At 35.1% G+C, this 25,988-nt stretch overlaps 2 long non-coding RNA genes across 2 annotated transcripts in view; one reads left to right on the plus strand and one right to left on the minus strand.

Annotated features, from left to right (window-relative positions):
• Positions 1-2,203: 2,203 nt before the first annotated feature.
• Positions 2,204-25,988, minus strand: part of LOC145670714 (uncharacterized) — a 110,294-nt gene continuing 86,509 nt past the window's right edge. Inside the window, exons 2-3 of the long non-coding RNA XR_014128389.1 lie at positions 7,674-7,835; positions 2,204-2,606 (exon numbers count right to left, since the gene is read on the minus strand). This is a non-coding gene — a long non-coding RNA (uncharacterized LOC145670714). The remainder of the gene's footprint in view (positions 2,607-7,673; positions 7,836-25,988) is intronic.
• LOC145670713 (uncharacterized) overlaps positions 9,075-25,988 on the plus strand; it is a 36,557-nt gene continuing 19,643 nt past the window's right edge. The window contains exon 1 of the long non-coding RNA XR_014128388.1: positions 9,075-9,841. This is a non-coding gene — a long non-coding RNA (uncharacterized LOC145670713). The remainder of the gene's footprint in view (positions 9,842-25,988) is intronic.

The raw sequence follows: 25,988 nt of genomic DNA on the forward strand, positions 1-25,988 counted from the left end.
TTCCTGTGTCCTGCTGGTTCGATCCTCGATGAGAAAACATTACACATTTTAAGGCATGAAGTTAATTCGATCCTTTCTGTCGTGAAAACGAAGTGAAATTCTTTTTTTTCATGCAAGGACTAGTTCAACTTTAAAATCATGAAGTACCAAATTCGATCCCAGCTCCCTACGAAAGTAGATTTTTGTGTACAATATTTATTTCATAAGTTAGCGAAGCTACAATCAAGGTTAGTTGTCTGCTTCACTTTCACTCCCAAAATAATAATAATAATAATAATAATAATAGTGTGATGCTGTATTTTTTAAATTTATTTTTATGGTTGTTATTTATGTTTTAATACCACTTTGGTCCGAGTTCGATTCTCGATGATAGAGAGAAAGAGAGAGAAAGGGAGCATTGAACACTTGAAAGCATTATAGTGCTTCGAAATGAAGAGCTTCGAACAATGTACATATCATATGCTACGCTAAAACCAATATAACCAATTCTTTTTTTTTTTTTTTTTTTTTTCATGCAAGAATTAATTCAACTCTAAATCGTGAAGCACTGGTCTTGCGTTCAATTTCAATGAGAGAGCTTTCAAAATGAAAACATATTTAGTGTACAGGTTCGATTCTCGATGAGAAAGCATTGAATATTTTAAGACATTAAGTATGCTCTTCGCTATTCAATACATAACGAAAAGACGAAAATCAATCAATCAATTGGGAAGCTTCGAACGTGATAACTGAAAGGACTCTCATCAAGATCCGATAGCCGTCCAAGAGTATGAGCATAGTAACAACGTTCGCTTACGTTCTTCGCAGGAGGGAGTGGAGTGGCGGGGTTTGGGGGTTCAAATCCATAACGAAAAGACAAAAATCAATCAATCAATTGGGAAGCTTCGATCATGATAACTAATAGTACTCTCATCCGTCCAAGAGCATTTAGCTATTCAATACATAATGAAAAGCAAAAATCAATCAATCAATTGGGAAGCTTCGATCATGATAACTTCTGTGCTATCCGTAAAAGGCTATGAACATAACAACTAAGGCTTGTCGAAACTTGCCTCCCAATTCCAGGGGCTATGAACATAGCAACTAAAGAGGAGTAGGGGGTGACGGAGGTTCAAATAAACCAAAATTTTCCCACGCGCTTCTGTGGTAGCCGTAAAAGGCTATGAACATAGCAACTAAAGGCTTGTCGAAACTTGACTTCGACATATTCGGCTTTCCAGGAGGAGCAGGGATGGCGGGGGTTCAAATAACTAAACAATATAAGATGAGGAGACAAAAAAAGGCATGTTTTATCTTGTTTTTTACATCTGGTAGGCGTCCAAGAGTATACTTCCTTATTCTAGCATAGCAACATACTGGTTTAGGCCAGTTTAGGGCCTCTGATAACGGTTTTAGGGCCAAAATTTTCCCACGCTTATGAACCGGGGGATATCTACTTTTGTCGTAGTCCATTTATAGTTATATAAGTGTGTGAAATAGTAAAGTGACTAAACTTCTAGTTCCGAAGATATATATATATATAATCAAAATCCTAAGTCAAGTATTTGTGCAAAATAAAAAAAAAGTATTAACCCTTAGCGTACAGCTTTGCATATATGCAAAGTTTACTTTGAAATTGAATTTCACCATGTAGTTTTTATTTCGGACATAGAAAAGGAGCTTTAAGTATCAGCTAAGATGATCTTTCACTAATGAAGTTCTGAAGTTCCTACTAGATGCCATAGTAAGCCAGTGTTGACTCTTTGTCTTAATTATTGCACGCGGAGTTATGCCATATTGTAATTTTTGAGCTTTCTTTGCTCGTTTAGGTTGACAACATGACAACTTTGAACTGTTTACTTTTTCTGTGTTAAACAGAAATGTAATCAGTGAAAAGTGCAAGTACGTTGACTAAAAAAAAAAAAAAAATGGTTCTATCTAGTTTTAGTGGACTTTGCAAATGTCAAGGCCCATCTTTGCATAGACCCTATATGCAAACACCACAAAATATCCCATAGACCCCATATTATTTGCGTTATTTCTTTTTAAAAAATCCCGTGTTTTCTATACCGAAATCACTCCAAATTTAAAAAAAAAGGAAAGATCAGCCTGATCGGAAAAATGGTGCTTTAAAGGGTTAAATATTTATTTTAATAGCAATGAAGGGATCAATCTTTGACAGAAGGATAATAGAACTTAAATGAAAGTCATTTTTAACCATTATGGTATTTCACTTATATTGTTCAATTTAAAGAAATTCATGTATAGTTATTACATCAGTCACTTTATAAAACTGCTAATAACACTCAATTACAATTTTTAGGCATGGATTTAAACAATTAAATTATACAGACCTGCTATTTATGTTGCTATTACCCTCTTCCAAATAAATTTATATATTATAAGAATATTTGCTCATACGGATTAATGGTTACAGTAACAATATTTATCCAGTTCTTTTATTTGATACGTGATCTATGGTATACTCTGCATATTGACAACCAATTGGATTGCCATCCATAAAATAACTCAACTCTACTTCGTAGTCTCCTATCGTGGTTTCTAGCAAGTATTCACTATGGATCTCGTACTACTTCAACTTCCATATTTTGTGCCTCGTAAACTCCCTGAAATGAAAATTGTATAATAAGAAAGATTAAACGTAAGCATAATGTAACCATCTTGATTTTTTATATGGAGTCGGGTCCGGAGTCCGATTCACGTTTAAACTGATTGTCATATTCACAAAGTTTGTTTCGTTAACTCTCTTTAAATGCTCCTAAAGGTCTCTAGGTGAGAACCATTCATCGAAAACGAAAAGTTTGTAATTTAATATGTGATCGAAAGAAAATACAAATTTTTTTATTCGGTCGTTCAAAGATATGTATATATTTGGAAACTACACTGTACTCAAACACAAAGGGTTCAATAAATTTCATTTAAAAGATATATATATGTTTTGCAATGTTATTGGGTTTGTCATTAAGTTAGAATTATGACCTTTTTCTTATGATCTCACTTTTATACACCTTCTCTGTTTCGTTCGCAGTTGTTTTTTTCGGACTTTGTGTTTTTATGTTAACAATATTTCATTTAATTTTATATTTTAATTCGTTTCTTATGACTTTACCTGTATAATTTTGCATCTAATTATTTCTACTTTCACAATCACATTTGTTTGCTTTGTATGCTTGTTTCAAGGTGCTTGCTACATTAGAAAGTACCTTAAAGCCTTTTCATTCATGTCATATATAACGCGATGTAGCTAATCTGATTTGCACTTTCCTATTTTCAAATAGTTTTCGTACTACGTCAAATCATTACCAACACACAATGACTACAAAATGTTGATGAAATACATATGTAAAATACGTAGCGGTGTTGCAAACTTTAAAGAGAATATGGAAAATTTATTTACGTTGCCTTCAATCACCTCATGTCAAAATTATTCCGTGCATATAGATGAAATAATATAACATTGGACCAAGTGAAATACTAATCAAGGTATCAGGCCACGAGGACAAAGCGATGAGCAAATGAGTAATATCACTTAAAGGTATCATTAGCTGGCGTTTACTACTAGTTACTGTACGGAAATATTAAATTGCGAACCATACCTAACTTTATTTTGTGATTAACCTTTGTTGAAGGATAATATAAAACGTCATACTCATGTCAGATATCATCAATTGCTAACATCAAACGAAACAGTGTAAAATCTAAGAAAGAGCTTCGTTTCTTTGTCTTTAAAGTATCGATTTTCTAGCTAACAATTACATCGTTTGATGCTTTTTTAAAAAAAATATATTTAAAAATATTGTTTGTGATGAAAATAGTTCGCATGAGAACCATTCTAACTTAAGTACAAAATAGTAGACTACCTATATGTTGCTAGAATATCAATTATAATTTAATAATTTTATAAACAATATTCTTATCATAAATAAAAGTTGGAGCAATGTGTTTACTCAAATTAATCTCTAAATTTGAAATATAGCTAAGTGATCCTTCTATCTATGTCAAACAATCAACTAGACCTTAACAGGAAACGTTATTTTTTTTCGCTTACAGGAAATGTGTGTCTGTGGGACACGGACATATATAAGGCAATGTCTTTTTTTTAAAAAAAAAAAAAAAATGTTTAATGAAAGATAATGAAACTTTATATTTTGTACTTTCTGGAAAATATGACAAACAATAATTACTTACATTAATTCGGTTGTATTGGAATGTAAATTCGGAAAATATTACAATATCTAAATAAACGTTGTAGATAAATTAAAAAAAGAACTGACAAATTTTAAGTTAATATAATTCTACACATTAGTACCCTGCAAATGTGCTACTTGTCCACATATAGCTACCCTGTCCAAATGTGCTATTTGTCCAAGAGAGTTTGAAAACGTTTGACAGACATGGTAGTCTAAAATAGAGGACGTCCCAAAGAGTCTTGCAAATAGTGAATACATGTCTCCTTGTACTGATTTACAAATAGAACACAACATTAGAAGAGCGATAAGGGTTTTAATTTCAGATAGGTCAACAGATCTGTTGTTTTGTTTTTGTTCTACTTCAAATTTATTTCGACCTTGTTCCAACTTCATGTTGTAATCTCTTGAATTATATCATCACATAAGGTAGACCAAATATCAACTTAGCTAGGATTTTCTCCCAGATTTCTTAAATTGCTGGTTAAACCAGACATCCCTCTAACTATGTTTTGTTGAAGAACCCTTTGGTTTCTTGGTGTTCATTTACATTCCCCCCCCAAAAAAACTGTTTTTCCCTCTGTATCTAAGGCCTTCGTTATCACACGTAACTTGAGTAGGGCTCCTTTCATTTACACTTCTGTTAGTACTTCAACTCACACCTTTCACTGTATCAGAACTAGTATTGTCCTCACTGTCAGTAGGTAATATTTCACTTTCAGGAAAAAATTAGAGGTCTAAATCAGAATCTTCTGAAGACAATAACATAAAGTCCTCCTCTTCATCCATTTTTGCAGTTTTTGCCGTAAAGTTAGAATGTGCTGTGTTTACAGTTTTTTCTTATATATCTTTCCTGAAGTACTAGGTCTAGTCATTTTGCAAATATATAAAGTCTTACACAAAAAATGGCATTTTTAAAGAGCGTCTATAGCTTCTATTTCATGGTTAAAAAAAGTCACCCACAAAAACCTTTTGAAAGAAAAACTGTTTCTTCAGGAAATGTGTGTCCAATAAATACGCAAATACATAGACGATAACGGAAATGTACGTGTCTCAGACATCGTAGATTTTCTAAAATCATAGATAAATGTTCACTGAGACATTAACGCCAACATTGAACTACTGTATCACACGTACAACTAAATAATGGAAAGGTGCTGAGAAAACCGATACTTTGAGAGAATCAGCGTTTTCAATGAAATACAAAGAAAAATCATACGTGTCTGACAGACACATATTTCGTGTTAAGGGCTAGAATATTCGGAAAAGTTTAGTTTCAGATCATAAGTTATTAGTATTACATCTAGAGAACTAACCAGAATATTGTTGGTATTTGAATTATGGAATAATTTTTTCCATTTCTATGTCCTTGGAAAGTGTAGAAATATCTAAAGTTTCCGGATTCGTAGACTAGAAATAAAATGAAGACATGTGGGAACAAATCATAACAAAATTTTTCATTATACAAAACTTAAATTTCCCTGCGGGATACTCTGCTACCTTATAGCGGTTAGATGTGAATTTTGCTCCATATATCACCTGTATCACCGACTGCATTTGCATTTACACTTAAGCACACTTCCAACTACTTCTCATTATAGTAATTCCAAGTAATATGTGTCAATATAAAAAAAACACGTATCTTTCTCATCCAATATTTTTTCCTTTTACGATTATGCATTTCCACTTAATAATTTATACATCAGAGTGGAAAATTCATTTACTATTTTTCCCTATGAAACGAATATGTAACGTTTCTTGATTATGTTCTACTTGTCTTTTGTACACACTAGTCTGCCTGCAACATCCTGCCTGCCTGCAAATTTGAGGAGAGCCTGCAAGATACTGATAATGATACAGAGTATGATCCTAATGCAGAAGATAAGATATTGGATGCATAGTGAGCCAATAACGCATATTATAAATGTAGACCATTGTGGATGGATGTAGTGAAGAAAGCCCGTCGAAAGCACTTTGATGTTGTCAAGATTGCATTGGAAGATTCTCTGTCAACAGATGCCCTGAATACCGTAATATATGTGCGGAAGAGTGGCATAGATCCAACTAAGGTAGAGCGACTGAATATTCGGTGGATGAAATTTGAGAACCACACTCCATACACCTTTTCGTTAAAGTATTCAATGAATGAGAGTGTGGGCTTTCACGCAGTGAACTGGAAGCGGAACATTCGCAGATGGCAAATCCACCCAAGAAACTGACGCAGCTTCGAAACACCAGTGTTTCTATTAATGTGGAAAATTTTCAAGACATCATATCTCTCTTGTCGTATATTCCTTCAGTCCACCATGATTTTTACAAGCATTTGAAACACAATACCGTTGAAAACCCAGATTCCGCGATATCAGCAAGTGAAACATCAGAAAACGAATGAAAGCTTTAAGCAGGCCAGAGCTTTCTTTGCTTTGTACTTTTGCAAAGAAAATTTTGTTTCTGACAAGTCCTTGGCAATTGTTCTTTTTCATCAGGTTCCGCTTTTTCAGCTGCTAGATAGTAAAACAATTTATTACTGTACCATTAAAATTCAAGAAATAATCATGGAAACGTAAATACTCGTGTTTATTGATTAACAATGAGCGGAAGTGTTTGCGGAGCAGTGGTGTAAGTGATATGGAAAACAATTACATTACAAATGTTTGAACACTACGCAAGTAAACACACTTTGTTTTTAGAATATAATAGGAAACCACTGAAGCTATTCAATATTGTATTTGTTTAAACATAATACAGTGGGAAGTCGAAAATCCGAACTAATCGGGACCACAGGTAGTTCGGATTTTCAAATTGTTCGAATTTTCGGAAATGATCATGAAAATGCTATTTTGCATACGGTATGCTCTTTTATCGATTCAGTGCTTATACAGTACATTTAATAATTATAATACTGTACGTAAGACTACTTACATTTAACATTTCTGACGAACCTGCTCGTACACTAAATTACACTGTTCTTGTAACCCACACTTAAAACTTAACTTGTATAAGCCTAAGGGGAAACAAAAATAAAAATATCTATGAGAAACAATTACATATGAATGAGCTTTTATAAAAACACTGACTTCACACAACACCGACTGAGTACCCTATTGTTTGTTTATCGCTAGTGCTAAGACAAAATGTAAAAAGGTTCTAGGGACAGCATTCGGATTTTTGACGATCGGATTATCGACGTCCTAGTGTACTTGACTCTCCTGAATTCTGAAGGGGTCTCAAAGTATATAACTGCTTATATCTCAAAAGTATAACAATGCCACTTACATCATTGTTCTTTTCAGCCCCTCATTTGTTATTTGTACTTTGTACTCACGATATTTCAGTCCTTTATATTTAGTTTATCCGAGCTCAAAAGGAAAATGAAATACATTTCAATTGTTTTATTTTGTTGAAGCAAATTTAAAATTAAAGGAAATGTTTTAAATTGAAACTTAAATTCACAAAAACAGCTAAGTACCAAAAAAGAACTCTTACCACATCAATGGGGCAATATTTCTTCAAATTCTTAAAATTGTTGGTAAATTCTTTCCAGTATTGAAAGAATAAATGGTTGCATTCAGTTCCAAATTGGAAGTCAGGTTGCTTGTGGCAATCGTCTTTGTTGTTAAGTGAACATCTTGTTCTCCGGTAGAGTATCTAGAATTAAAAGATTGAATAATAATTACTCCTAAAATCTTTCAGAATACAGCAGATACAAATTAAGGTTAAGAACAGAGGAGATTGTATGTCATTCTCTTTGTGTTGACCTGTGTTTTCTGTTCCCAATAGGACATGTTACAGTTTGAAACACTGTATTTTGGCAACGTATTGTATTGCCTGTATATTTTAAACAACAAACGATAGTTTTATATATTTATGCCATCCTAGTTCTTCAGCAATTATCTTGAACGTGTTTGAGATATTACTGATTCTTTTCTAAAATTGGCCACTCCTAAATTGTTTAAGAGCTTTGTAAGTATTGCATAAACAGTTTAGTGTCTTTTTGAATTTAAGGGCAATTTCCAGCGTTGTTTGGTCCGAATTCCATCTCGTGAGGACTTTCAGTGGAACAAAAATATCAGTTGGAGACCCATTGTTTCGCAAGCACTTTTAAACCAATGTCTTATTTGTTCCATCTTTTACTTTTCTCGAAAATAGCTCTTACTTTTTCATCACACTTCTTCTTCTATGCGAACGGAACCACTGTCCGTATGATTCGTACAGACATCTTCATTGATAGATGGATTCAAGTGGTGTATCGCCTCGTCATGTAAATAGCTATATTGGGAATATTAGAGGTGGCTCTTTAAAACTGACTAGAACAATGTAATTTATTATTATTATTATTATTATTATTATTATTATTATTATTATTATTATTATTATTATTATTATTATTATTATTATTGGTACTTTAGTTATTTGTCTTAACGATTCAACTGAACTACAGATAATCTCTAACGGAAATAGCATTTCTTGGAAGGTGGTCCATGAGAACCTCAGTGAAAGATGGAGTTTAGATTTCTTCGTTCCCAGTAAAACTAAAGCATTCTTTTACAAGGAGTGAACTAACTTTGTGGTGAAGATTTGTTGGTTCATGATTAAGTCTCCAGTTAGCTACTTGTGAAATTTATGTAATTTAATTAATAAACAGACATAAATAAATAAATAAATACATTAATTAATAAACAGACATTTATCCAATAGCATTGTCATCAAAACTACATTATCTCGTTCATACTTTGGATTAGCCACATCAAGTCTTCATAACATAATTTCATTTCACGACCCCCCTCTATTCCCTCATCTTCCAGCGACAACCGATAAATAATTTCCAATTTGTAATACGATTTTTAATTATTGCTACCTATTCAAAAAGAGTTACTACAGCTCTCTGAGGACTTAAAATTAATCAGGAAAGAAGTGTCCGACTTGAAAGTGGAAATAAAGGACCAAGGCGAGTGCATCGATCAACTGGAGCAATATAGCAGGAGGTCGTGTCTGGTCCTCCACGGAGTAACTGAAACACCAAATGAAGATCCCACGGCACTTGCTCTTGAGACTTTCAACAAAAAGCTTGGTGTAAATCTCACCGTTGACCAAATCGATCGTTGCCACAGGCTGGGTTCCTTTGGTCGTAGTCGAAGTGCTGCAGAAGTTGTGCGTAAGGGATCCCGTCCCATCATTGTAAAATTTGTGTCTTATCGATCTCGGGATCAAGTTTGGAAGGTAAAAAAACTATTGAAAGGCAGTGGACTTCTCCTTACCGAATCCCTTACCTCAAAACGTCTGGACCTTCTACGACGCGCCAAGGATGCATTTGGAGTACGTCGTGTGGACAAACGACGGAAAAATTGTGATCCTCATCGGCCGTGAAAAAAAAATCTGTGACAAACGAGCGTGAGTTGCTTTCTTTACTTCCAAAATGAAGCACATTTTAGCACATGGTGTGTGTGTGTGTGTGTCAATATGAAGGATATATTTCGAAAATACTGCAAAGTTGAATTAATATTTATTCATGTGTTTAGTGTTAAGTGTTTTTTCTTACTTCTCCCCTACATATTATAGTGTTGTTAGTGTTCTTCCAGTGTACGTTGGTGTTTGTGTCTGTAACAATGCAATGGTCCTCAGCGTCTCCTCACAGTTACAAAAGCAAAAGCAGGGTTAGTACAATTATTTTCTTTTACATTATTTTTTCTGCTATTTTCCAATTAAGCTATGTGAAATGCAATGCATTCAGTGTCACTAACTTTCATCATATAAGATCAGGTTCAATTCTCATACGCGGTAGAAAATGCCCTGCTTATTCAAAGACCTCATTAGTAAACAGAAAAACTCATAAACAGAGTACATTACTGTCGTCGTTAATTACATAATGCAGAGTAACAAAGTAGATAGATTTGCAACACTGAGCCAGGGGTCTTCCTTCTTTGGGGAGTTGTGCGGCATCGACCTTGGTGTCAATGACCGCACTCTTCCCTCCCTCTCCTGCCCTTCTCCCCTCACCCCCGGTCTCCAGTCAACCAGCGAAATCCTCAAAAATGAGATGGCAAAGCAATCATATGATCTTCAGCTTCTGCACGTAAATGCACAAAGTGCCATAAAGCACCACGATGAAATTACAGCCATTCTTAGCCCTCTCTCTGTGCATGCTTTGCTGGTTTCTGAATCTTGGCTGAAACCTACCTTACCCGACTCATTAATAAACATACCCAACTACAATGCTATAAGATGCGACAGAATAGGGAAGGGTTCCGGGGGCGTCTTGGTATATGTTAGAGAAGACGTTAAAGTGAAAATACTAGATCAATCCCCCAGTTTATATTCCGCTTCTGCAGAATACCTCATGCTCGATCTGAATATACAAAATAAACATATTCTATTGATCTCCGTTTATCGCCCACCTAATACAAACTTTGAAAATTTTGAAGAAGTCATCTCCCAAGTTATCCCCCAGTACAGTAACATCATAATTATGGGAGACATGAACTATGATCTTTTGACGTCTAAATCCGAGGTGCTGCGATATAAAAGCTATATTAATTCTTTAAATCTTTCTTTTTGTACGTTACAGCCTACTCATAGAACTGAGACGAACGAATCGTTAATTGACCACATAATAGTCTCTGATACTTGTAAAGTAACAAATGTAGGGCAAGTATCCGTGCCAGGTATAAGCCGACATGACCTTCTTTATCTAACTTATAACATAAAATGTCCAAAATACGTTCCGCGGATAAAAGGAACCTAAAACAAATAAATGACAACGCGTTATACGAAGACACAAATCTCGTGCCGTGGTACTTAGTTTACTGTGCTCCCACTCTGGATCAAAAAGTAACACTTTTTAATAGTTTTGTGCAGCAGTTATATAATAAGCATGCCCCTTTGAGAAGGAAAAGAGTGCGTAGACCCCCCAATCCTTGAATTAACGATGATATACTCGCGCTCATGGCTCTTCGAGACTCTGCTCACAGACGTTACAGAGCGGCTTTAAAACAAAAATCAAATATCTCATTAATGCAGGAAGAATATAGAAAATTACGAAACCGTTGTAATCAAGAAGTTCGTAAGGCGAAAATCGAATTTGCTAGAAGTCTCCTGAGCCATACGACCCAACCACGAGAGCTATGGCAAAAACTGAAGTTCCTTGGTATTGGTGTCAAAGCCAAAATCGATAAACTTCCAGAACTTCATATAGACATCATAAATGAGCAGCTATGTTATACACCAGATATCACACCAGATAAAATCAATACTTTGAAGAATATTAAAAAAACGAGCCCTGTAAAAAATATATTTAACCTTCACCTCGTCACTGCTCCGGAAGTCATGAAGGCAATAAACAAAATCAAATCACCTGCTTCAGGAGCTGACGACTTGCCAATCATTCTTATTAAAAAAATATTACCGTTCATTGTAGATGTCATTGTGCATATTTTTAATAGTTCCATCATAACCGGAGAATTTCCATCAATTTGGAAACTCTCTTACGTTCGCCCATTGCCTAAAACCAAAAATCCAACAAAAGCGGAAGATCTTCGCCCTATTAGTATACTCCCTGCACTCTCCAAAGCAATAGAGCATATAATACATGGCCAATTAACTAAGTTCCTCGAAAAAAATAACATCTTAAATCCGTTTCAGTCAGGTTTCAGATCTCAGCATAGCACTTGCACTGCTCTAGTAAATATCACTGATGATATTCGTGCCGCTATGGATGAACGCCAAGTTACACTGTTATCCCTACTAGATTTTACTAAAGCTTTCCAAACTATAGACCAGCGTTTCCCAACCGGTGTGCCGCGAAAAAATCGAAACAAATTATTAATTCTATACGAACCAAATTGCAAGACAGGGGAAAATGTATATTTATATTTCACATTACTATGAACCTCTACTATAAATCTACAATTTTAAATTTCATACTGTGTTACTTTTCTGTACATTTCTAATGTTGAAAAACGTATTTATCATTGTCATGACCATTATTACTTCTTTATTGTTGCAGACTATTTCGTAACTTGAAATTTTAACATATCATTCAATAAATTCAACAAAGCAAGCATGCATACAAATTACCTACATTTGTGTTTTAAAAGTATAGGAGATTTGTTTATTTGTTCGTTATTTAGTGATCTTCCCTTTTAGTTAGAGGTTAGATACAGTTTTCGAAAGAGAAAGTGGATTTTTAAAAGCCCGAGTCCTATATTTCATTGCTATTGTTTTCTATTTTAATATTAGAATGAAAAATAAGTATAATGATTTAGCACGGGGGAAAATCAGTGATCGAGCTTTCTTCTCTGTAAGAAGGAAATTAGTAATCACATTAAAATACCACGGTAATTATATATATATATATATATATATATATATATATATATATATATATATATATATATATATGGGTGTGCCGCGAGAATTCAAGTTACACCTGTAGTGTGCCGCAAGTTGAAAAAGGTTGGGAAACGCTGCTATAGACCATGACATACTGATTGCCAAACTGTCTTCCTTCTACAACTTTTCCCAGTCAACTTTATCTTGGTTTAGCTCCTATTTGTCAAATAGAAAACAAAAAGTTGTCACTAATAACATATGTTCCAATACGAAACTTGTTCCATGTGGAGTCCCGCAGGGCAGCGTCCTAGGATCTCTTCTGTTTTCCTTATACATCAACGATTTTCCTGAGCACATCACCCATTGTAAATATCACTTATATGCAGATGATATACAATGCTATTTAACCACTAATCCCCTAAATTTAACCACTGTGATTGACCACTTAAACAGTGACATTGAAAGTATCTGCACATGGGCATGTAAAAATGGATTGCAAGTAAACCCAACCAAATCAAAATATATCATGCTTGATTCTCGTAAACTACTCTCCACAATCAATATTACAAGCCTACCGAATGTTCTTGTAAACAATGTAGCCATTCCTGTAAGCGATAGCGTCAATAGCCTAGGACTCCAGATCGATAAATTCCTAAATTGGACAGACCATATTAATAGAGTATGCAAGAAAGCTTACGGCTCCCTCCATTCTCTTCAGCGTTTAAAAAACCTTCTTCCGGAATCCATTAAAGCGTCCCTGGTTCAGTCATTAGTAATCTCTCATTTAGATTTTTGTGATGCAGCATATGTTGATTTAACCGAAGAGCTGGCAAAACGTTTGCAGCGCATTCAGAATGCCTGCGTTCGATTCATATTTAATAAAAAGCGCTTCGACCACATCTCCCATTGTTATCAGAAACTAGGATGGTGCAATCTAAATACCCGCCGCCGCTTTCATTCTCTAACACTTTTATATAAAATGATTAATAGTAAGAAACCTACTTATCTATCCTCTAAATTTAAATTTCTCGGCGATACTCACCCACTAAATACCCGTTCTAAAGGAAATACAACACTCGCCGTTCAAACGCACAAATCTAATTTCTTTTCCAAATCTTTCACACTATTTGTCACCAAAGCTTGGAATGACACCCCTGAAAGCATCAGAAACTCTGGTTCAGTGTTGACTTTTAAACGACGGCTTAAAGAATATTTTTCTAATGTAGGTCTTCAGTAAGAAAAAAAAATATTACACATGAAACTATCCCTGGCGTTACCATGCAGTCGTTTTTTTTTCTTCTCTCCCTTTCTATTTCTTCTCATTTTCTTGTCTATTCCCTTCTGATACATGTGTATGAATGTATACATTATAGACAATCACTTAAGTAGGTGCATCATTTTATCTTTAGATAGTGAATCATAGGAATATATTTTATGTTATATATAATTAAGATTGACGTATTTGTTTCTCCTGGTATAGTTTAACATGTCTTTAGCATGTCTCTTGTTTGTTTTAGTGTTTATTTTATATGTAATAAGTTTCATTTTCATTTTTCATGTTTTATTTTCTGTATTGTTATGTATGTCGGTAACTCTTCAACGTGCCTAACTGTATGTCATTTTTATTCTCGTCGTAAAAAAAAAAAAAAAAAAAAAGATCCGACTGTAAAGAAAAATGTAAATGGTTGAGTGGAAGAAAAGGTTATGCCTTAACTCCGCCATTTTAAATAATAAATAAATAAATAAATAAATAAATAAATAAATCAGTCTAAACTAACTAAGGAGAAGCAATTATCTATCAGAGACTTTTTCGAAAAGTGCAAACGATAAATGTGACTCTCTTATCTTGTCCCTTTACTTTTTACGTTAATGTTTTATTTACTTTAAAACTTTATGTTCAATGTACACGAATTTTTTGTTGGGGCCGTGGTGGCTCAGTGGTAGAGCGTTCACCTCTGGTGCTTGGAATCCCGGGTTCGATCTCAGCACTCGCCAAGTGAATTTTGTGGTGGACAAACACCGTGTGCGTGGTTTTTCTCGGCGTTCTCCCGTTTCCTTCCACTATCTTCATTCCACCATTTCATTCATTACTCATCATCACCGTCTCCTTTAGCCTAACCGACATATGCGTGGGACGTAAAGCTCAAAGATTTCATTTCATTTTTTTTATTTCTTTGTTTTCTACAATAAGGTATACAATAGGACATTTAACATATATTGTGAAACATTGCTCTTATTGTTGGATTTCGTTTTCTAAAGACGCTTTTGATACGTACATTATAGTACTAGCTTATTAGTACATATAGAATTAGCTTAAGGGGTAAGAAACTATGACATTTTGCAACATTAAGACTGATGATTTCCACTACTACGATTGATACAGTTACTATTGATAATAATAATAGTACTAGTACTACTACTACTAATAATAATAATAGTAACCACAATAACATTAGTAGTAGTAGTAATAGTAGTAGTAGTTGTAGTAGTAGTAGTAGTAGATGAAGTAGTAGTAGTATGATCTAACGATTGAAACACTCAGCCCCTTGTCTCTGCCTCAATTTAAGAGGTAAGTTGAAAGCATATGAAAGTTCTTCTTCCTCGTGTAAAAACTACAAAAGTGACCTATAACTAGAAAACTGTTTTGTAAAGGAAGCACATTGTCATAACTAACTAGAAGCTCTACAATGCAATACTTGAAAAGGGCGCTTTCAACTTTTTTTTTTTTTTTTTTTTTTTTTTTTTGAAATTGGAAATATCGTACTCCAAAAAAATGTGTATAGGTATAAACATAATAACCCTAGAATGTCCTTGCTCACATCTGCTATGTAAAGGGCCGTGAAGCGGGAGGGGGTCAAATTGATCCGCGCTGGTTTTAAGTAGCTTTCAGGGTATATTTGTTCAATTTTAAATTAAACATGTTGAAATAAATTTCAAACAAATAAAATTTTCAAGGACTCATGCATTTTATTTGTAAAATGAGCCCTAAAAACAGTGCGTATCACAGTTTATATTATTATACAAAAAAGAAGAAAAGAACTGAAATCCTTAAGTTTTACGTCCCACGGTTATGCCGGCTAGACAAAAAGAGACAGTGATTATGAGAAATGAATTAAATGGTGGAATGAAGAAAGTGGGAGGAAACGAGAGAACACCGGGCAAACCCACGAGCACGGTGTTTGTCCACCACAAAGTCCACACGGCGCGAAATGGGATCGAATATCAAATTTTTTATAATAGTATGCTGAAAACCTGTATTATAACTAACACTCGACAACTTCTATCAAAGCATTAGCGTTTATATAAAGACAAAAAGATTTTTTAAAAATAATACAAGTTGTAGATATAAAATAACAAGTAAAAAGAATTTTGGGTAAAATAAATATGGGTATCACCTATAGCAAAGTGGGTCAATTCGGCCCGAACAACATGATTTTCTTAAAAAAAAATAAAAAATAAAATTAAAAATGCAGTATATCCCAGTTGAAAAACGCGAAAGTCAACTTTTCATCAAAAGGAACAATAAAAAAAAAAATTCTGAATGCATATAATAGTTCAAATAACTATATAAAAAAGAACTCGCGGGCAAAATTGACACCCTCTTGATCTTTCTAGAGTTAATCGTGCAAAATTTGGATGAAGAGATGTATTTGATTGTTGGCAGCTCTTCGCATGATTGAAGCTACTCATTGATAAAGCATTAAATGAGTAATGTCCTATTTATTATTAATTTAAATAATGCAGTAGCAGTAGGAAACGGAGACGATGTTCTTCGCCATACCAGTGGTTGTATTAGTCTTCCATGTATCTTCTATCTACCGAATAACACTTCCATTCGATCTTCTGTTTACCACAGCCTCTTTGCAGCCAACAATCATTGATGTTTCAGTTTCCATATTAATATAATCTAAATAGTCGTACTAAGTGATTTAATATTGACGAAAGTTACAGAAATCAATGTAACGTGATCAACGTATTCCGACTGTCCCTTTGAAAATAGAACATGTCTCTGAATTACAAAGTGCACGTGAAATATACCGCCAATGCTAATTTGTTTAATGGTTCTAATCATACTTCCAACGAAACAAAGAATTTTTATTTTAAATTAAGTTTACAATATTTTCTCTGTATAGAGTATCTCATGAAAATACGGTATGTTATGAGCCTTCCAAGTTAGAAAGATAAGAGTCAAATGTTAAACTCTTCATTACAAATAATCGAATTCCTGTACCCAGAAATTTCCAAATTTCCGGTTTTAAGAGGGTCGAAGCTACTTTTTCTATTTTCTTCGCCTCATTGGAACCGTGCTCGTGGGTTTTCTCGGGGTACTCCCGTTTCCTCCCACTTTCTCCATTCCACCATTTCACTCATCTCTCATTATCACCGTCTCCTTTAGCCTAACCGGCATAACCGTGGGACGTAAAACTCAAAGATTTCGCCTCATTGGAGCAGACGTTGCTTTTTGTTTGTGATCGTATCACGGATAACGCATTATCGTTTGAAAGCAGTCTTACAACCTAATTCATGGCTCAGGGTTATTATTATTTCATATTGAATAAGGACGTGTCGGAGAGTTCAAAGTGTAGAAAAAAGTATGTATTTTATGGGATTTTATAATTACCCTTTCATTCAAATGCGTATCCTAAGAACAAAAGAATTCAAACTATTTCCATAAACTTACTGTCCCGGAGAAAGGAACGAACATCTCAGCTAATATCCATATAAAACTTTAGGAACACACGTGTGGCTCCTAATTGTTCTCGTTTATTCTGTTCTATACATTGCTCCCCGACGCTGCAGTGGGGAATCCCAATTTCCACGTTACAATCGCTCATTTAATACGTACGCTAAACATAACCAAGACGTTTTACGTTTGTAAGTATTATTCATTTTCAAGTCTCCTACTGCGTCTCATTTGGTGAGTCCCCTTCTCCATTTGGGCAGTTTCCTTGTGCAATTCGCTCTGCTCCTTTCTGTTTGCGCCATCATTTTGGTGGATTATGACTTTTTTTCTACATTTCTTGACGTGATGTCAATATGTGTTTGGCAGATATTGCACTTAGAAGAATGAAGCCGGAGAAATATTGCACGGCTGCTGCTTGTAAACGTCGCCGCCTTGGACCTATGTTTACTGGAAATTGTTTCCTTGTTTTTAGGTGTAGAATTACCTCCCGAAGTTTTTCCATCTTGATTCCTTTCACCTGGTATCTATCTATCTATCTATCTATCTATCTATCTATCTATCTATCTATCTATCTATCTATATATATATATATATATATATATATATATATATATATATATATATATATATATATATATATAAGATGGATCTGCGTTTCCTTTCTCTTTTGCCTTATTTTTTATTGTTGCTTAAAATGATGATATCCAATTTATTACATTCGATTTGGAAAAACAACTTTCTCTTCAATTGGCAACACTGCTCATACGGTGATGTGTGTCAATACACGGCAGGTGTCGCACAGTGGGGCCAAGGCGGACAAAATGGAATGTCATGAAAGTGACAATTTGGGCGATAATCTATACGAGTAAGGAGGGGACACCGTGGGGTGTGTTTTTCCTACTGCGCATGCGCAAACAAGCCACGCCCCTTCACAGTGATTGGCTGGCGCCCGTCATATGACCCCGCCCCCTGGCCACGCCCACTGGACTCACGTACTCGTTTCGTTTTATGAAATACTGCGCAAAGAAAATCTACATCTTATGTCAAACTTGGGATATGGGGGTTTTCGAACATGCCACACTTATTTTACCTGGGTCTTACAGTTTATGTGGGGGTGAGACCCAGTCACTCGTTAACGAAGCCGCATACACACCAACTAGATGTTCCAAAAATACCAACCATCGAGGTCAAAGGTCAAAATACTTAAAACCTAATAACTCGGAAACGGAGCCACATATTGAGGTGGTGTTTCCACATTGAGTAATTGACCGTCAACTACTGACCATCTAGGTCAAAGGTTAAAATACTTCAAGCCTGATAACTCGAAAACGGAGCCACATGTTGAGGTGCCGATTCCACATTTAGTAATTGGTCATCAATTACTTAACATCGAGGTCAAAGGTTAAAATACTTAAACCTAATAACTCGAAAATGGAGCCACGTATTGAGGTGCTGTTTCCACATTTTGTCACTGGTCATCTTCTACTGACTAAATGTGAAAATTCCAATTCAATATGTTGCTTCATTTACGGGTGGTTGGGATTTAAGTATTTGACCATAGAGGGTAAAGGTCAAATACTTAAAACCTAATAACTCGGAAACGGAGCTACAAATTGAGGTGCTGTTTCCACATTTAGACAGTAGTTGATGACGAATGACTAAATGTGGAAACTCCATCTCAATATGTTGCTTCATTTACGAGTGATTGGGTTTTAAGTATTTTGACCTTTGACTTCGATGGTCAGTTCTTAGTGGCCAATTATTAAATGTGGAAACGGCACCTCAATATGTGGCTCAATGTGTGTTGATGATATTCTATTTATTACCGTCTCATGAATACAAAAAGCTGGAACATAACTAAAATCTTACCAAACCACTATTATCATGTTGATGATATTCTATCTCAAATTAATCACAAAAGTGATATATTAAATTTACAATTAAAAGTTAAAGTATCAGTAAAACGAATTGAAGTCAGTAGAGTAAGAAAAGATCAGGAGAAGCTTTTAGAAGTACGTCTATCTCCTGAAATAGCCAGAATACTAGGTTTTGATCATATACAACAAGAAGATATTGCAGTCGTGCATCATGCTCGTTATCCACCTGATTTACAAAAATCGCTACCTACGCTTATGTATATTTACAGTGATATTGCAGAACCACAAATGGTAGGCGGGAGTATGGTATTAATAATGTACATATTTTTGACAATCCTTATTATGTCCCCGTGCAACGTAACAATTTGATCAAATTATTATTGATTTAAAAGATAGTACAGGTAATCCACTTCCTTTCCAATATGACAGTGAATGTGCAAAATTACATTTTCGCAAACGTAATACGGTATTGTAAATTTTAACTTGTGTGAATATTAACAGTAAGAAAAACAGAAAAAAATAAAAAATGCAGTGTGAGTGTATGAAATCAGAATTAGATTTAATTGCTGGTTTACCCACTCAAACTAGTATTATAGGTAATAAAATAGTTTCATATAAACCTGTGGCTTCAATATCTGATAATGCACCAATAGAATTTGTTGTCCTCGGTCATGGGGATGACTATATGGACTTACCGCACACAATGTTATATATTAAAGGTAAAATTACTAAATCAGATGGTTCTAATTTAATTTCTGCCGATAAGAAAATTGGTCCTGTAAATGATTTTCTCAATGCAATGTTCAGTGAAGTGCAGTTATATTTGAATAATCAACTTATTTCCTACTCTTCACATATATATCCATATCGATCGTATATTGAAAAACTACTAAATTATAATGCTAATGCTAAATCAACGCATCTTCAAACATCAATGTGGTTTAAAGATACTGCAGGGCATATGAACAGTGTGTCCGATGTAATGTAGGATTTAAACAACGTTCTTTTCTCACTACTTTAAGTCAGTCATTTGAATTATTGGGTTATATTCATGCTGATATATTTAATCAGGAGAAATTTTTACTGAATGGTGTACAACTGCGTATTAAACTAATTCCAGCTAAACCTGCATTTTGCCTAATGAGAGACAGATGCTGATGTAAAAGTTGTAACTACAGATGCAACATTGCTTGTGAAAAAGGTTGATGTATCACCAGCAGTTAAAATAGCACAAAATAAAGTATTACAAAATCCTAAATTTAGAATAAAGTATCCTATACCAAAAGTGCAGGTGAAGACAAAAACTCTGCCACAAGGAATTATGGATAGTACACTTCCAGATCTGTTTTCCGACATAGTGCTTAAACGTATTATTATTGGGTTTGTTACTAATACTGCTTTCAATGGTACTTATCAGACAAATCCGTTCAATTTTCAACATTTTAGTATGTCATTTTTTACATTGTATGTTGATGGAACGCCTGTACCATCCAAACCACTACAACCTGATTTTGATAATAAACTATATATACAGGCATATTCCACGTCATTTACAGGTTCAGGTATTTATTATTCTAATAAAAGATGATATTTCACTTGCCGAATATCCTAATGCTTATACTCTACTGGTGTTTAATTTAACCCCCAATTCTAGTGCTAGTGCTGCATTTCATACTAGTCCACAACGGCAAGGAGGTGTACGTTTAGAGGTTCATTTTAAAGAAGCACTGCCATCTCCTGTAACAGCAATTATTTATGGTAAATTCTCCTCAGAATTAGAAATTGATTTCCAGAGAAAAACATATATTAATTAATTAAAAGAAATTAAATACAATTGAACTTCATGAGGCACTACAACAAAATCTGCCTAAAAATCATTTTATTCGTGTATATGCTGCAGATGAGTTACCTCTGTTTATTCATACATTTCCAGCAGCCATTATTATAAATACACATTCTAGTGATAAGTTTGGTGAACATTGGGTTGCTGTTTATATATCTAATATGCGTGTGGGAGGGCATTTCGATAGCTATGGTATACCTCCCTATATACAACATCATATAAGGCTTTTAAAACGAAACTCTGTATTATACATGGAATAATAGACGTATTCAAGGTGATTTATCTCATTTTTGTGGACATTATTGTTTTCTATATGTAGCATGTCGTGCGTCTGGTTATTCACTACGCGATTTCTTAAACAAATTCTCACTCACCACTATTGATGCTAACGATATTATGCTTTATTCATTTATGAGAGTATGATAATGATGATGGTCACTGGCGCGAGATTAAGTTCTCCGTAAACCATGTATGTGTGTTTGTGTGTGTGTGTGTGTATGTGAATAACCAGACTTGTTAAATGGTGTTGTTATTTTTTTAAACTCTGCTAAAAAGGCTAATATTTAACTCCGCCATTGCCGAACCCAAGAGTGTTGGGGTAGCTACCACCGTAAAAGAAAATAATCTCTATTGTGTGTGTGTGTGTGTTTGTGTGTGTATTCTGTGCTATGTTAAAATAGGAGTTGAAAAAGAGAACGACTCTTATGTAATCTGTGCTATGTTAAATAGTCCATACTCTTTACTAAATGTGGAAACACCACCTCAATATGTGGCTCCGTTTACGAGTTATTAGGATTTATGTATTTTGACCTTTGACCTTTGGGACATGTAGTTGATGACCAAAACACCACCTCAATACGTGGCTCCGTTTTCGAGTTATTAGGTTTTAAGTATTTTGACCTTTGACCTTTGGGCCATGTGGTAGTTGATGACCAAAACAGTACCTCAACATGTTGCTCCGTTTTCGAGTTATTAGGTTTGACCTTTGACCTCGATGGCCGGTATTTTCGGAACGTGTAATTGTTGGTGTGTGTGGCTTCGTTGAGGAGTGATTGGGTTTTAAGTGTCATATATAAGACCCAGGTAAAATAAGTGTGGCATGTTCGAAAACCCCCATATCCCGAGTTTGACATAAGATGTAGATTTTTTTTGCGCAGTAGGTCATAAATGGGAACGAGTACGTGAGTCCAGTGGGCATGGCCACACGTGAGCAGGGCGAAGTGGGCATGGTCATGGGGCGTGGCCCAACGTGAGTGTGGCCTGGGGCGGGGTTCACGTGACTGGCGCCAGCCAATCAGCGTGAAGGGGGCGTTTCTTGTTTGCGCATGCGCAGTAGGAAAAAACACCCCAAGGTGTCCCCTCCGTACTTATACGTTTTTTATAGTAAATGAACCGAGGAATGCGGATGTGATAATGATTTTGCAATTTCATTCATTTGCAATTAGTAAATTGTATTTAAAACGCAACAATGTTGAATTTGTTGAGTTTACGTAGGTTTATTGAGAGGTGAATTACGGTTTTGTTTTATAAAAAAAATACCTGCCCCAATGTGACTGATGTGAATACAGAAAAGCATGCGGCAAACAATTGGTTCGCCAAAAAAAAAGTTACATAGGAGGGGTAATTTGAGCAAAATAGTGAATTTTTCAAGGAATCGCACACATGTCTAGGCTTATAGAGAAAGCTCCGCTGAACTCCGCTCTAATTAAAACGTTTTCATGAAACTACAGTAGTAAACTACTTTCTCTGTAAATTGCATCACAATATGCTGTAAAATGTAGGAATAGCACCGTTGTAAGCTGGCTGACTGCGTTAAGAAAACCCAGTTCCCGTGGAGCAACGTAGTAGGAAGTATAAATAGGGCCGTGAGCAGCGAGTACTATAAAGTCAATTGGCTGTCATGAAGTTTCTATTCAGTAGTTACAGTAGTTGTTTCAGGAGAGTGTGCACTCTTTCCGCATAATGTAAGAAGTAGTAAAATATGCCGAACTTTGTGAAGTGCTACTTATAAGTGGATCAGTGGAGTGTTTTATTCGCGAAAGATATAAGCACATGCATGAAGATAAACTTTCTCGGATTTGTGATGAAATAAAGAAAAAAAATTGCCGCATTATGTACAAAAACTCAAAATAGTTAATCACAGTAAAACATATTTTCGCATGAAGTATCGCGAGTGGATGAATGGTGAATTTGTGATTAGTTTCCCCAGCGATAACGCTCATTCGCCGAAGTCTTCCAATCCTGTTGGAAGGCCTAAAAAGGGTTTTGAAGATTGTTGTGAGAGAAGTAAAAGACATAAAGTTCACGATCTAAGAGCGTCACATTCCCAAAACGTAATAGATGCTGCTGCTTCGTCGCATTCAGGAAACACATCGGAAAGTTTCGGTGCTGATTCTGCATTATCAATCTTTACACAGGCTAAGCTTTCCAAATATCAATACGAGGTAATCAGACTGCCACAAAAGAAAAAGGGTTTAATATTTTCCCCAGCTATAAAAAATCCAGCGCGCAAAGGAAGATTACCACCCTAATGATATCAAAATTACCGAGACTTCCTTAGAAGTCCCGCTCCCAAGTTTACTTAACCATACATCCGAAAGGATCCTAAAAACAATAAATGAGAAGGAATTAGAAAAGTTGAACAGTCAGGCACTGACAATGCATACAAAATGGAGCTTTGAAGGCTCGTCTGGCCAGAACGAGTCCTCTCAACGATTTGCGAGTGAAAGTGACGCGAGAGCAGATGCTAATTTATTTATGGCTTCTATTGTGCCTTTACAAATAACCCTACCTGGGAATGAAGATAAATCAATTTGGGTCAATCCTCGATCTTCCTGGACGCGACACTGTCGATCACTCAGGTATCAATTCATAAAAGAGATACCTGAAATAATAAAAAAAAAACTGAGAAATTGAGGGTTGAAAGAGAAATCAAGAACTTGCAAGAAACACGATTGAACCTAGGGCCCAGCTGTATCACTGTAAAACATATTTTACATTTGACAATGTTGGACGAAAAAGTTGCTCAACATATTAGTGAAATGTCTGCAGCAAGTAACTGCTTCATTTGTGGGACTTGTCCATCGGAGATGAACGACTTATCGAAACTTGAACTGAAGCAATCTAATGAAGAAGGACTGGAACTTGGGATTTCGCCTCTTCATGCTCGAATCAAGTTCATGAAATATGTACTACATCTGAGCTACAATCAACAATTCAAGTCGTGGAGGATTACGAAAGATACTCTCCCAATCAAAGAAGCCGCAAAGAAAGGCATTCAACAACGATTCATGAATGAGCTCGGGATTAAAGTTGATGTCGTAAAACAGGGTTATGGCTTGACGAATACCGTAAATACCTCCAGGATATTCTTCCAACATTTTTCTCTAACAGCAGAGATTACAAATATAGACGAAAACTTGATTCGCCGGCTTGGTATGATACTGCAGGTAATTAACAGCAACTCTGTATTTGATTCGGATAAATTTAGATTGTACACAGCGGAAACTGCTAAATTAGCTATACAGTTATACCCGTGGTACTATATACCTTCCACAGTGTACAACGTATTGATACATGGGGCCGAAATAATACAAGCTGCAGCTCTGCCTATCGGGTTACTTTCAGAGGAAGCGCAAGAAACTCTTCATAAAGATTATAAGGATTACAGGCTTCACCACACACGAAAATGTTCCCGTACAGCCACCAATGAAGATGCGTTCCATAAAATCCTGGAGTCATCAGACCCATACATAACTTTCCTGAGGCCCGAACTCAAGAAGAAACATCTTCCTTTAAGTGCTGAAGCTACAAGATTATTCATTTAGATTTTCATTTAAAAACACTTGTCTTTTCAGTTTCTCCTGTAAATTATTTTTAAAGTGTCTTATACATAAAAGAAGAATATATATTTTAACACCGTTGTTAATAGAACGAACAGCCTTTTCCCGACATGAATAAACCAAGTTGTTTTTTTTTCTTCACTTTCAAAATATACAAAAATCGTTTTTGAAGACTGCAATCTATGTTTTGTAATTTCCAAGTCAAGGACTTATCGAAACACTCATATAAATGTACAGTTTCTTTGTATTATAATTAAGATATAAAATAACACAATATTGTGTTTAGGACAATTTTTTATATGTTATTTCTCTATGATTTACTTATTCTACAATATTATCAAGAGTAGGGCTTCCTCAAATTCTACTTTTCTAGATATTTCCGACTAGCATCATCCATTGTGTGCATCAGAAGTTCACACAGCTCAATTTAATGTTCTGTTTGCGACGATATCTCACGACATCTTGAGAGCAGTCAGTTGTAACGTTCCGGAAATGATTTTATTTGATACAACACCACAAAATACAAGGGAGCACACCATCGTCTGTTTCTTCTACCGACATTACACTATTATCGAGAATTTTGTCCGTAAAACGGGCGTTTGGCACCACTGTGTGTCGTCCTTTCTCTAGTTGCTTCGTGCAGAGTTTCGTTATTTTGCATCTTCTAGTTTCTCCATTATCACGGTTGGACATTCTAAATTATATTATAATGTGGAAACTTTATTTCATGACATTGTCAACAAGTCGATACGAGTTAACGTTCTCGTAGGAAGCTGCTAATGCGTGTTTATGGTCACATACAGTACATTTGGTTGGTGTGTGTTTCCCCTGCTTAATAAGGGACATCCTAATATATATATATATATATATATATATATATATATATATATATATATATATATATATATATATATATATATATATATATATTCATCCTCACGGCATTGTCAAGGCTCTATATTTGTATTTTACATTTATTATTGCAACCGGGTGTATCTGACTTCCGTATACGGTAGCCCGATCATCACCCTTGTTCTTCGCGCACACAGTCATTCGAAGAACTGAAAACGTACTCTGTACACAAACAGTTTATGGTTGTGAACTCGGAAAGCCTGGTACTTCTGCTTGTCAAGGTCAAAAAGTGGGAGAAAAAAGGATGTGTAGAATGTAAAGAGGGTGCAACAGTGACTGATGCTTGTAAGGGAACATATTCATTTGTAGTTCGTG

The sequence above is a fragment of the Thermobia domestica genome, chromosome 14 (genome assembly GCF_964235325.1).
Source record: "Thermobia domestica chromosome 14, izTheDome1.hap1.1, whole genome shotgun sequence".
Taxonomy (NCBI): Eukaryota; Metazoa; Arthropoda; class Insecta; order Zygentoma; family Lepismatidae; genus Thermobia; species Thermobia domestica.